This window comes from Schistocerca piceifrons, chromosome 3 (assembly GCF_021461385.2).
Source record: "Schistocerca piceifrons isolate TAMUIC-IGC-003096 chromosome 3, iqSchPice1.1, whole genome shotgun sequence".
In the NCBI taxonomy this organism is placed as follows: domain Eukaryota; kingdom Metazoa; phylum Arthropoda; class Insecta; order Orthoptera; family Acrididae; genus Schistocerca; species Schistocerca piceifrons.
In genome coordinates, this window is record NC_060140.1 from 204,038,831 (window position 1) to 204,051,268 (window position 12,438).

At 42.2% G+C, this 12,438-nt stretch overlaps 1 protein-coding gene and 1 pseudogene across 1 annotated transcript in view; one reads left to right on the forward strand and one right to left on the reverse strand.

The window, feature by feature from the left end:
- LOC124788514 overlaps window positions 1-12,438 on the reverse strand; it is a 367,862-nt gene that overhangs the window by 148,541 nt on the left and 206,883 nt on the right. The window lies entirely within an intron of this gene.
- Window positions 4,529-4,646, forward strand: LOC124790748 (annotated as a pseudogene).

A 12,438-nucleotide genomic window follows, 5' to 3' on the forward strand; every position in this document is an offset into this window, starting at 1 on the left:
AAAGTGGTGGGGTAGCGTCGCTTAGCAAATGGCGAGGGCTAAAAAGGCAGTGCCCAATACGCAACCTAGTTAAAATGACCTCTTCCCGGCGAAAGGGTCGAGAGGAGGTCGTCCAAGCCGCTGGGAGACGCTTAATAAGCCGGAACTCATTCCCGTGAAGGAAGGACTATTGGTGATGCCAAACGGACACCACCTCCTGACAGACGGCAACACAGAGATCACCGGAGGGAATATAGGAACTAGCGGGCTGAGGTGCGAGGACTGCAGCCTTCGACCGACATGACCAGGAACCTACAGAAACATCACACTGGCTCCACCAAGAGTGAGCAAGTGACAGTTTTCCTGGACCCGCTGCACTAAGGGATGGGCGATGTATAGCGCACATAGACTTTGAAGTGCGCTGAGTGAGTCTGAGCAGAGGGTTCAATTGAAAAGTTTGTGTCGCCGGATGTACTCCGTGGCCTGATACAGGGCGAAGAGCTCGGCTGTAAATATTGAGCAGTGTGTCAGAAGCCGATATCGAAAGACAATAATTACGCTGAAGTTACGGCGATTTTTTATGGTTCCCTGTACGTTACAAAAGGAGGGATATGGTTTCTGATAGGGCGTGACCACCAAGCACAGCAATACATGCTCTGCAACGTGCTCCATAGCTACATGGTTGGTAAGACTTTTTTCAGCAGCGTGACTAACAGCTACTGGATGTTTCTTAGCGCATGTGCACATGCTCCAATACGTCTCCCCACCGGATCCCATACGTGCTCGATGGGATTTACGTCTGGGCAACGGGCAGGACAGCCCATTCACCGAACATCCCCTCGTTGCAACAGTTTCTGCACATTCGGAGTTCGATTCGGTCACGCACTGCCATCCATGAAAATGAAGTCACAGCCGAGAGCACCGCTCAAAAGACGCACATGGAAAAGAAGTACACTACCACCATTGCGGTGACTGGAGAGTGTGTTTATAACACTACCTCTGCTACTGTTATACCATAACTTCAAAGGCTGGAGACAGTACATACAACGAAACCATTTTGTTAATCAATTATGGCATTTAGACATGTTACCCTCTGAAAGGAATTTTGTTGTTTTGACCGTGATGTGCCTAAAGGAGGTTGCCTATCGGACGTAAAGTCAGAATTACGTAATTATACAAGTAACACATAATATTTTACCGATTTAAATTGATCAAATGATAAACGAAAACGGTCGCCAGCCTAATTAGCCATAAGAATGTGTAAAACTCCTGTTCAAAAAATAGATTTAAGTAATTTCAATGGATAGACACAGACTATTCTTTCCCACATGAGAGTACAATGAACACGGTCACAAGCATATGTTAACGTTAAAGAGAGTGCTGGCAGTTATAGCAGAACAAACCTATTTGCATAAGCATAACATATAATGACACACACTTTTGCATTCCGGGCTTACTCAAACCGAATAGTTCCCATAACAATACTATTAAAGTTTACTGTAGAATTATAAAATTGGGCATGAATTTAGTCTCTCTTTACCAAATACTTTTCCACCTGACACGAAAATTAAATAGAGTTCACTAGCAAACAATTTCGCACAGTTCTCTGATGAAAAGAAGTTAGTGTTTTTATAGGTAAAGCTCTTTCTGTTAATAATTACTATTTTTATAGGTAAAGCTCTTTCTGTTTATGATATTCTATCAGTGAGCACAAAAGACAGAATGTGGAACCTGTTAAACTGGCAATATATTCTTTAACATACATAGGGACCAAGAATTCAGCAAATATGAATATATAACTTTCAACAGTGATAGTTTTTAACTTTTACTGCACTGGGACAAAAAAAATGGTTCAAATGGCTCTGAGCACTATGGGACTCAACTGCTGAGGTCATAAGTCCCCTAGAACTTAGAACTACTTAAACCTAACTAACCTAAGGACATCACACACATCCATGCCCACGGCAGGATTCGAACCTGCGACCGTGCACTGGGAAACAAACTGACAAAATTATAAAACAATGACTCACCTTTTTGCATTTTTTAACAGGCTGCACTATGATTCCTTACTGTGCAAAACACTATGAGCCACAGTTTTGAAAACACTTTGTTTTGAAACTGAGAGCAAATTGTTTTAATACCTATTTTTACTATTTCATTACTTTAAAATAGTCCGCAGCTCGTGGTCGTGCGGCAGCGTTCTCGCTTCCCGCGCCCGAGTTCCCGGGTTCGATTCCCGGCGGGGTCAGGGATTTTCTCTGCCTCGTGGTGACTGGGTGTTGTGTGATGTCCTTAGGTTAGTTAGGTTTAAGTAGTTCTAAGTTCTAGGTGACTGATGACCACAGATGTTAAGTCCCATAGTGCTCAGAACCATTTGAACCATTTTTTGAACTTTAAAATAAATTATTCACTTTATGCTTTTTGAAAGCCCACAAACATTGAAACAAGCAGTTTCAATTGCGAAAATACCTTCAGGAAACATCGTTTACTATCTCACACACTTTTGCTACATTAACTTTGAATTCTGTTACTTTCCTCTTACTATATTTAATTTGCATTATTTAGTTAACAACTGGGCTATAATGTTTTCACAACATGAACACTCGGTAAGCATATTTAGCATGGAAAGGATCCTAAGTGGTTATGTGACAGGAGATAATTCAAGGTAAGATTTCAAAGTATAGCCTCAGGCATGGATGTGTGTGATGTCCTTAGGTTAGTTAGGTTTAATTAGTTCTACGTTCTAGGCGACTGATGACCTCAGATGTTAAGTCGCATAGTGCTCAGAGCCATTTCAAAGTATAGTTTTTGTTTTACCTTATTATTTGAAACAAATAAAACATCCACATAAACTGATCCTTCACTTTACATTTCTACAACTCCTTATTTCCGTTGCAGTGATTGCGCAATGCGGTGGCGACTACGTCCTGGTAGGTGGATCAGCAGATGATAATGATAAAGTTCTGTCATTTCTTGGTGGCGATGATAGATACCATTTCCAAAACAGAGCTAGCATATTGATCCATCCATCTGAAGCCTTGGCACAGTGGAAACCAGCACAAAAAGCCTCTCTCGGCACCAGCACAATCCACTGTTGTTACATGAGCTGTTGGCGGTTCAGTAACTCGTGTCCGACTAACTCATTGTTCCACCTCTCCCTTCATGCCAACCACATTTTGCGCGCGCTGCATGATTCCGTTCCCGAGGGGAACCACAACACCTTTTCCTCTTACAATAAACTAAAAGCCCTAAGAGTTAGTTAGGTTTAAGTAGTTCTAAGTTCTAGGGGACTGATGACCTCCGAAGTTAAGTCCCATAGTGCTCAGAGCCATTTGAACCAAAAGCCCTAAGTGAAGGTCAGTAATTACATAGCAGCAACCAAATATTTTAAATAAAACGGAACATTTGCGCATATTGACAATTCAACATAAAATTATTTGAACAAATTTTCAGTTATATATAATAATTTTTGTTTCCCTCCAAGTAAGGCAAAGTGTTTAACTAATAAAGGCAATACATTGCATAGGATTAAACCAGGACATCAAAGTTTTTACAAAGAAATGAAGTACACATTTTTATACAGTACCGAACCAATCATACAATAATTACGGAAGTTCAGCGATGGAATGTTGAACAAAACAGAAAGTTAAATGAATCAGCAAAAGATAGGTAGTGTCTTAGCTATGGTGTTACATGTTGTGGTCAAAGATTTGGTAGTTTGTACAACCATGCAACGTTAAGGCTCGCCAAAGCATAACACCTGGACCGCCAAAACGATCATGTTCGACAGACTTCCTGGGCGCATTACAGACGGTCATATGGCGCGAGGTGGAAGCACGTAACCCACCCAGGAACACTGTCGATCATGATCGTTTCAGTGGTGCAGGTAGCATGGTGTTGGAAGGCATATTGCTTCATTGGCGTAGTGACATCCAGATCTTTGAACCCCATACACGCTCTGATCAAAGTTATGTGACACAGTATTCTTTCATTATACGTGTCTTTTTAGGGCTGCATTCAGCCGTGACTTCATTTTCATTGATGAAAATGCACGGCTGAATCGAACTGCGGAGGTGGAGCAGCTCTTTGAACAAGGGGATATTCGGCCAATGGACTGACCTGCATGTTCCTCAGACATGAGCCTCATCAAGCATGTGTGAGGTGCAGTGGGAAGATGCCCTTCAGGACATCCTCATGCAGTAGCTGTCAACCGCGCTTGTGGAGGAATGGAACGCCCTATCACAGAAACTTCTTAACGATATTTTGGCCAGCATGGGACACGTTGTCTGTGGCGATCACGTGTCCTATTAAGAACCATGTCCCGTCTTTTGTTATGGCCAGGGAACCATCATAACTCGCTGTGACTTCAGTGTCTTCTCATAAAAATGTGATTTCTGCTCATGTCACCGCTTTTTCTGACAGTTACTTCCTGCACTATACTGTAGCAGCTCTTTCTAGGAATGGTCCAAGTGTCACATCATGCGAAAGTGAAACATCATGCGAAAGTTACTTTCGATCTTAAATTTTTATGCACCAATCTAACAATAAGGCCAATGGCTGTACCACAGTGGTAACACCGGTTCCCGTCAGATCATCGAAGTTAAGCACTGTTGGGCTGGTCTAGCACTTGGGTGGGTGACCATTCAGTCTGCCCAGCGCTGTTGGCAAGCGGGGTGCACTCAGCCCTTGTAAGGCAAACCATGCCAGAACCAGCCTTGTCCCAATACTGAGGTCGTCCAAGCCACTGGGAGAGGCTTAATAAGCTGGAGCTTATTCCCGACTGTGAAGTAGCAGCTCTGGTCTCGTAAACTGACATATGGCTGAGAGGGCAGTGTGCTGACCACATGCCCTCCAATCCGCATCCAGTAACACCTGTGGGCTGAGGATGACACGGCGGCCGGTCGGTGCCGTTGGGCCTTCATGTCCTGTTCGGGCGGAGTTTAGTTTAATCTAACAATAAATACGTAAAGTGAGAGCGACATTTCGTTCCTGAATCATTGTGTAATGAAATCAGTGGCCCATTTAAATATTACTGTGCCGACTAAGTATCAGTCTCTAATATCTTTTCCGTCATTTGTAACGTCTTTCCCGTCATTTTAGCATATCTCTTTAAAAGTGTTCTTAGCGCAGAGCTAGCCTCAAGTAGCCGCCGCTTTAGGCGAAGACACGCAGCAGAACAGGACACGAGAAAAACATGAAAAAAATGGCCATGCGTGAGTAGGACTCACTCACTGGGGGTTCCGTATGGACTTAATTATGTCTTAGTTATCTGTACAGAAAGTTCATCCATATCGGGAATCGAAAATCTCGACGATGTTTATTTGTTATCGTCATTTATACTGACAAAATATCGGTCCCAAGAATTCCAAGACTTCCGAGAATTTTTTTAATTTCAATTTTGGAGCTGAATATCAAATAACAAAAAATATTTTCTTCTGTGATGTAATAAATTAATAGTTTTCTGAGTTCTTCCCTCAGTTATGGTGTGAAACCTTTCTTCTTGGCAAATTTAATGACTCTACGTCAAGAGGAAGTACCTTGTAGCTTTTTAATCAGTGAGTTTGCGAGTGGCCGTAACTTTTGCTTGCACTGACTTAGAAGCTTAAAATTTTTACCTCACCAAAGGACTATAGCCGCCACTATTTGCCTGAGAAAAAGAGGATTTAACAGACAGACGGACAGACAGACAGTATGATAACAAATGACAAAACATTTTTTCGTATGATGATTACTTTTTGAGCGAAACTTTGCTTCTTGCCAAATTTCGCCTTTCTACAGCAAGGGGAAGTACGTATAAGTTTCGGTAAGTGAGGTTGCGAGTATCAAAATGTGTGACATAAATGGCCGTATGTTTTGAGTGCATTGACTTACAAGCTAACGTTTGTTACACCGCCAACTGACCACAGATGTTTTTATGTGACATAAATTTCAACTTGATAAGTCCCCTCATTCCTGAGAAAAAAGGATATTAACAGGCGAACGGACAGACAGTCTGTTAAGAAATGACAAAAAAATATCCCTTTCGTGTAATATAATTACAGATTATCAATTTTCGGATTGTTTTCCTTTGGTTGTAGTGTAAAGCCTTGCTTCATGTCAAATTTCTCGATTCTAGGTCAACGGGAAGTAAACTGTACGTTTTGATGCCTGAGTTTACTAGTGTCAAAACAAGTGACAGAAATGGCCGCATCTTTCGATTGCATTGACTTTGAAGCTTCACATTTTACATCGCCAAGAGAATGTAGACCTAATAATGTGACATAAATTGAAACTTGATTCGTCTACGCGTTCCTGAGAAAAGAGTTTTGAATAGTCGAACAGACAGACAGACAGACGGAGAACAAAGTGATTCTTTAATGGTTCCGTTCTTACCGGCTGAAATACGGAACGCCAGAAATGATGGTGAGAAACGAAACTGCTCACGTTAATATCGGCTAGGCATGCACGCTTGTTTTTCGACGTAGCCTTGTCCTCCACTGAGAACCGTTATTATCTATTTCATCTGACAAGATTACGTCTAACCTGCCGGTGGATTCAGTACTACAGTTAACATACATCGGACAAAAGATTAGTCTTTTCCAGAAGACATCATGCTAATACCTTGTAACACCACGTCTAGCTTAGATAATGGCCTCACTTCAGCTAGGAAGAGAGTCAACAGGTTTTCCTTCAGGTTGCCATATCCTGCTGAAGCCGCTCATTGATGATTAGATCCGGAGACCTTTCGAATTGAAAGGATGTTTATTTCTACGTTTTCTTCTTGTTCCAAGGTCTCCCAGACGTTGTCCATAGGACTACGATCGAGTGATTTAGCGGGACAGTCAAGGTGCGAAAGGATACCTGAGCGTTAGCGAAAAACAGAAACAGATGCATGCAGCCCTGTGCAGCATACACACAATGAAGATGCGAGGGGGAAGGCAACACTTAGTAATCTCGAATGATAAATAAACATATTGGTTCATTTTCACAATAACTTGAGTGATAGTGTCCAACTCATGGTACGAAAAAAACAGCAAAACGTCTTTGAGACAGAGCCAGAGACAGAAGCACAGCCAGAGACAGAAACACACACACACACACACACACACACACACACACACACACACACACAGAGAGAGAGAGAGAGAGAGAGAGAGAGACAGAGACAGAGATTTCATTATGACAAAGGTCTTGGTTGTTCAGTAGATGATTCCCATAATTTGGAAATAAAAACGTAAGGGCCGATCAAAAATTTTCCACTTAAGGGCATTGTTGCAGGGTATACGAGGTACGACAATAAAGTAATGAGACTTATTTTCTTTGCAAGACGCCGCAACCCTGCAGGCTTGCGTAGGCACAATATCTTTGACCTTGGTCTATAAGCTGCTTCTAGTCCAAACGGCACATCGATGCAACTGCTGAGTCATGAGTTGTGCTGTAATAAGTTAACACGTGTTTGTGTCTCTGGTCACGGAAATGGAACTGCATAATATTGCTCAACGGTACGCCATTTCTATTTGCGTTAAATTAGGTGAAAACGAGACGACAACTTACGTTAAGCTTCAGAAGGCATTTGGAGAGGAGGTTATGTCAAGAGCTTTTTCGTTGGAATAAAATGTTTAGTGAAGGCAGAACAAATATTGAAGATGAAGACTGCACTGGACTACCATCAACCTCACGGACGGATGTCAACTTGGCCAGGATGCCTATACTCGGACGATGTGATCGAAGATTATCCGTGAAAATGGTTGCAGAAGAACTGAACATCATTCGAGAAATGGTTCGTCTATTAATAACTGAAGATTTTGGTATGAGAAAGATTTGTGCAAAAACTGTATGAGCCAGAGACAAAACGCTGATGTTCGCAATGGTGCTCAAAGGGATCACCCAGACCAAAAAAAGGTCGCATGTCAAAGTCAAAAGTGAAATGCATGCTTCTGTGCTTCTTTGATTCCAAGGGAATTGTTCATAAAGAGTGGGTGCCTCCTGAACAAACAGTTAACCAATATTACTACAAAGAAATTTTAGAAAGGCTTCGTAAAAGAGTTCTTCGTGTCCGTGCCAACATTGCTGATGATTGGATTCTGCATCGCGATAATGCGCCATCCCATACTGCGCTGTCAGTACAACAATTTTTAACCTCAAAACAAATTTCAGTACTACCACAGCCACCTTATTCACCAGATATCGCTCCGTGCGACTTTTTTCTATTTCCAAGAATCAAAACGGCGGCCAAGGGACACCATTTTCAAACAACACAATATGTCCAAAAAGCTGTGACGAGGATCTTGGAGGATATTACAGAAGATGAGTTCCAGAAATGATACCACCAATGGCAGAAGCGCTGGAAAAAGGGTGTGCAATCAGAAGGGAACTACTTTGAAGGAGACAACACTAAAGTTGACTAAAACGGTAAGCAACGTTTTTTTCACATCCGTGTCATTACTTTATTGACGCACCTCTTATGCAACATAGCGCAACTCCGATGCAGGTATATAAACATCGAGGTGTAGGAAAGGGGTTAGTGAGTCATTTACGACTCTCCGACGTGTGTAAGGTAAATGTGGGAAAGGGACTACTGCTACGTTATTACGAAATGCATCTAAACAGAACCAACGTGTCACTATTCTTTAGTTGGCTGCCGAAGGACAAACACTGGTAGAAATCTATCAGAGGATGAAGAATGTGTATGGGATAGTATGTCTGTCGAAAACCCCTGTTGTGGAATGGTGCGCCAAGTTCTTGCTAACGCACGTCCCCATGTCTCAAATGTCGTAATGCAGAAGTTACTCCAACTCAAGTGGGAGATACTTGTGCGCCCACCCCATAGTCCTGATCTCTCCCCAAGCGATTATCGCGACTTCGGTCCCTCAAGAAAGATCTTGAAGGGTCGATGATTCCTGTCAGATGGGTAATTTTCCCAGATAGCCTGAAATATGCTATTGTTAAACCATTGCATAAAAAAGGGGATAGATCTGATGCTAAAAACTACCGCCCAATCTCATTTCTGACAGCTTTATCTAAAATTCTTGAAAAAGTAATGTATTCAAGAGTAGCATCACATATTTGTAAAAACGAAGTACTAACAAAATGTCAGTTTAGTTTTCAGAAAGGCTTTCCAACAGAAAACGCTATATATGCTTTCACTGATCAAATATTAAATGCAATGAATAACCGAACATCGCCCATTGGGATATTTTGTGATCTCTCAAAGGCTTTTGATTGTATGAAACATGAAATCCTTCTAGATAAGCTTAGGTATTGTGGTATGAGTGGGACAGTGCACAAATTGTTTAATTCATACGTAATTGGAAGAATGCAGAAGGTTGAACTTAACAGTACAGATAGTCTACAAAAACCAGCAGGGCCTTCTAACTGGGGAGGTATTAAGAATGGTTTCCCACAGGGTTCAGTCTTGGGTCCGTTATTGTTCTTAATATGTATTAATGACTTGCCACTCTATATTCATTAAGATGGAGAGTTAGTTCTTTTTGCTGATGGTACAAGTATAGTAATCACACCCAAGAAGCTGAGGAACATGCAAATAATGTCTTTCAGTAAATTATTAAGTCGTTCTCTGCAAATGTACTCTCACTAAATTTTGAGAAAACACTGTTTATACAATTCTGTACAGTAAATGGCATAACACCATTGATAAATATAGACTATGAACGGAAGTCTGTTGCTAAGGTAGAATACTCAAAATTTCTGGGTGTATGCATTGATGAGAAATTGAATTCGAAGAAACGCATTGATGATCTGCTGAAACGGTTAGGTTCAGCTACTTATGCTATTAGGGTTATTGCAAATTTTGGTAATAAACATATCAGTAAATTAGTCTACTATGCCTATTTTCATTCATTGCTTTCATATGGCATCATATTTTGGGGCAATTCGTCATTAAGAGGGAAAGTATTCACTGCACAAAAGCGTGTAATCAGAATAATAGCTGGAGCCCACCCAAGATCACCTTGCAGACATTTATTTAAGGAACTCGGGATATTCACAGTACCTTCGCAATACATATATTCACTTACGAAATTTGTCATTAATAACCCATCCCAATTCAAAAATAACAGCAAAGTGCTTAGCTACAACACTAGAAGAAAGGATGATATTCACCATTCTGGATTAAATCTCAGTTTGGCACAGAAAGGGGTGAATTATGCTGCCACAAAAATCTGTGGTCATTTGCCAAATAGTATTAAAAGTCTGACAGATAGCCAACCAACATTTAAAAGCAAATCAAAAGAATTTCTGAATGACAAGTCCCTCTACTCAATAGATGAATTCTTCGATATGAAGTAGTAACCGTAAAAAAAAAAAAAAAAAAAAATTAATTATTTTGTATGTTAAAGTGACATGTTCCACATCATTACGAAATGTCGTATTCATGATCTATCGAACAAGGATTAATGTATTTATGTATGTATGTACGTGCAGCACGTAGTTACAGGCTTATTCACACAGCAGGAGCGATGTTTTATCAAACGGGTATCTTCAGCCAGGTGTGTCGGCAGGATGATTACCACAACGATCACAGTGAGTCTGCCTAGTTGGCATACCGATTCTGGACTGTTCGGTCTTTTAACCGAAACATTTTGGTCGTCCCCTTTACACATTACAGTAAGATGCCACAGCACCTTCAGAAAGGAAAAGAAATGTCCACATTTCAGACGGTTTTCAGTTTTCTTTCGTTTGCATCTTCCAACCTTTCCACAATCGTTCAGTATGGATCATTGCCTCGGACAGCGTTGTTTCGAACAGGTTTCCCACACTTCGCTTTCCAATACTAAAATATTTTCCATTACTTATAGCGCACTGTCATTACGTGTTCTTCGTCAACCGTCTATTAAACTCCCATCCGTGAAGAATGTAAATTCTGAGTATGACTGATGGTTCACTTCGGTTTTGCATAACGTAGGTTTACATCGTCGCTTCAATCGGGAACAGTTTATGATTTCTGTTGTTTCTTACTTCTTCATGACCAGCATTATCTTTTTAATTCTATGCTATGTGGCCATTTTGAAGACTCGAACCGTAAAGCTAAAATTTTAAACGCTTACTGTAACATAACAATTGTTAAACGTCTTAAAGAAGGCGTAGCTACGAGGGTAATCCCAAAAGTAAGGTCTATTTTTTTCATAAGTACAGAACTGTGTGCGGCAGTTGGTTACACTGTTATGAAGAGTGCTTCACTCGCTGTGTGTAAACAAGCGTATGCTGCGCTGAGGCGCTGTCTTGGCAGCCGTTGAGAATGGAGCTCCCGTCGGATGTTACCGCCAAGTGCGAATTGCGCGCAGTTATTCGGTTTTTGAACGCAAAGGGCACTGCGCCGATTGAAATCCATCGCCAACTGACGGAAGTGTATGGTGAGTCGTGCATGGATGTCAAAAACTTTCGTAAGTGGTGTAGAGAGTTTGCAGCTGGTCGGACCGAAATTCACGACGAACAAAGGAGCGGGAGACCGTCAATTTCTGAGGAGACAGTGCACAAGGTTGAGCAAAGCATGTGTGAAGATCCGCGGATCACCGTGGATGATCTCTGCACGTTGGTTCCTGAGGTTTCCCGAAGCACCGCTCACAGAACATTAACGAAAACTTTGAACTACCGGAAGGTGTGCGCAAGAGGGGTGCCGCGCATGCTGACTGAGTGCCACATTCGGCAACGAGTGGATGCTTCCCGCGCATTTCTTCGCCGCCTTGCAGCCGAACAGGACAACTTTCTGGACTCAATTGTCACGGGTGACGAAACCTGGGCATACCACTTTACACCTGAGAACAAGCCACTGGCGGCATCCTTCTTCGCCAAAGCCGCTGAAATTCAAACAAACACAGTCTGAAACTTCCTGGCAGATTAAAACTGTGTGCCCGACCGAGACTCGAACTCGGGACCTTTGCCTTTCGCGGGCAAGTGTTCTACCAACTGAGCTACCGAAGCACGACTCGCGCCCGGTGCTCACAGCTTTACTTCTGCCAGTATCTCGTCTCCTAGCTTCCAAACTATGATAGAGCACTTGCCCGCGAAAAGCAAAGGTCCCGAGTTCGAGTCTCGGTCGGGCACACAGTTTTAATCTGCCAGGAAGTTTCATATCAGCGCACACTCCGCTGCAGAGTGAAAATATCATTCTGGAAACATCCCCCCAGGCTGTGGCTAAGCCATGTCTCCACAGTATCCTTTCTTTCAGGAGTGCTAGTTCTGCAAGGTTCGCAGGAGAGCTTCTGTAAAGTTTGGAAGGTAGGAGACGAGGTACTGGCAGAAGTAAAGCTGTGAGCACCGGGTGCGAGTCGTGCTTCGGTAGCTCAGTTGGTAGAGCACTTGCCCGCGAAAGGCAAAGGTCCCGAGTTCGAGTCTTGGTCGGGCACACAGTTTTAGTCTGCCAGGAAGTTTCATATCAGCGCACACTCCGCTGCAGAGTGAAAATATCATTCTGGAAACACAGTCTGCCTGTAAAATCATGAAAACCGTATTTTGGGATCG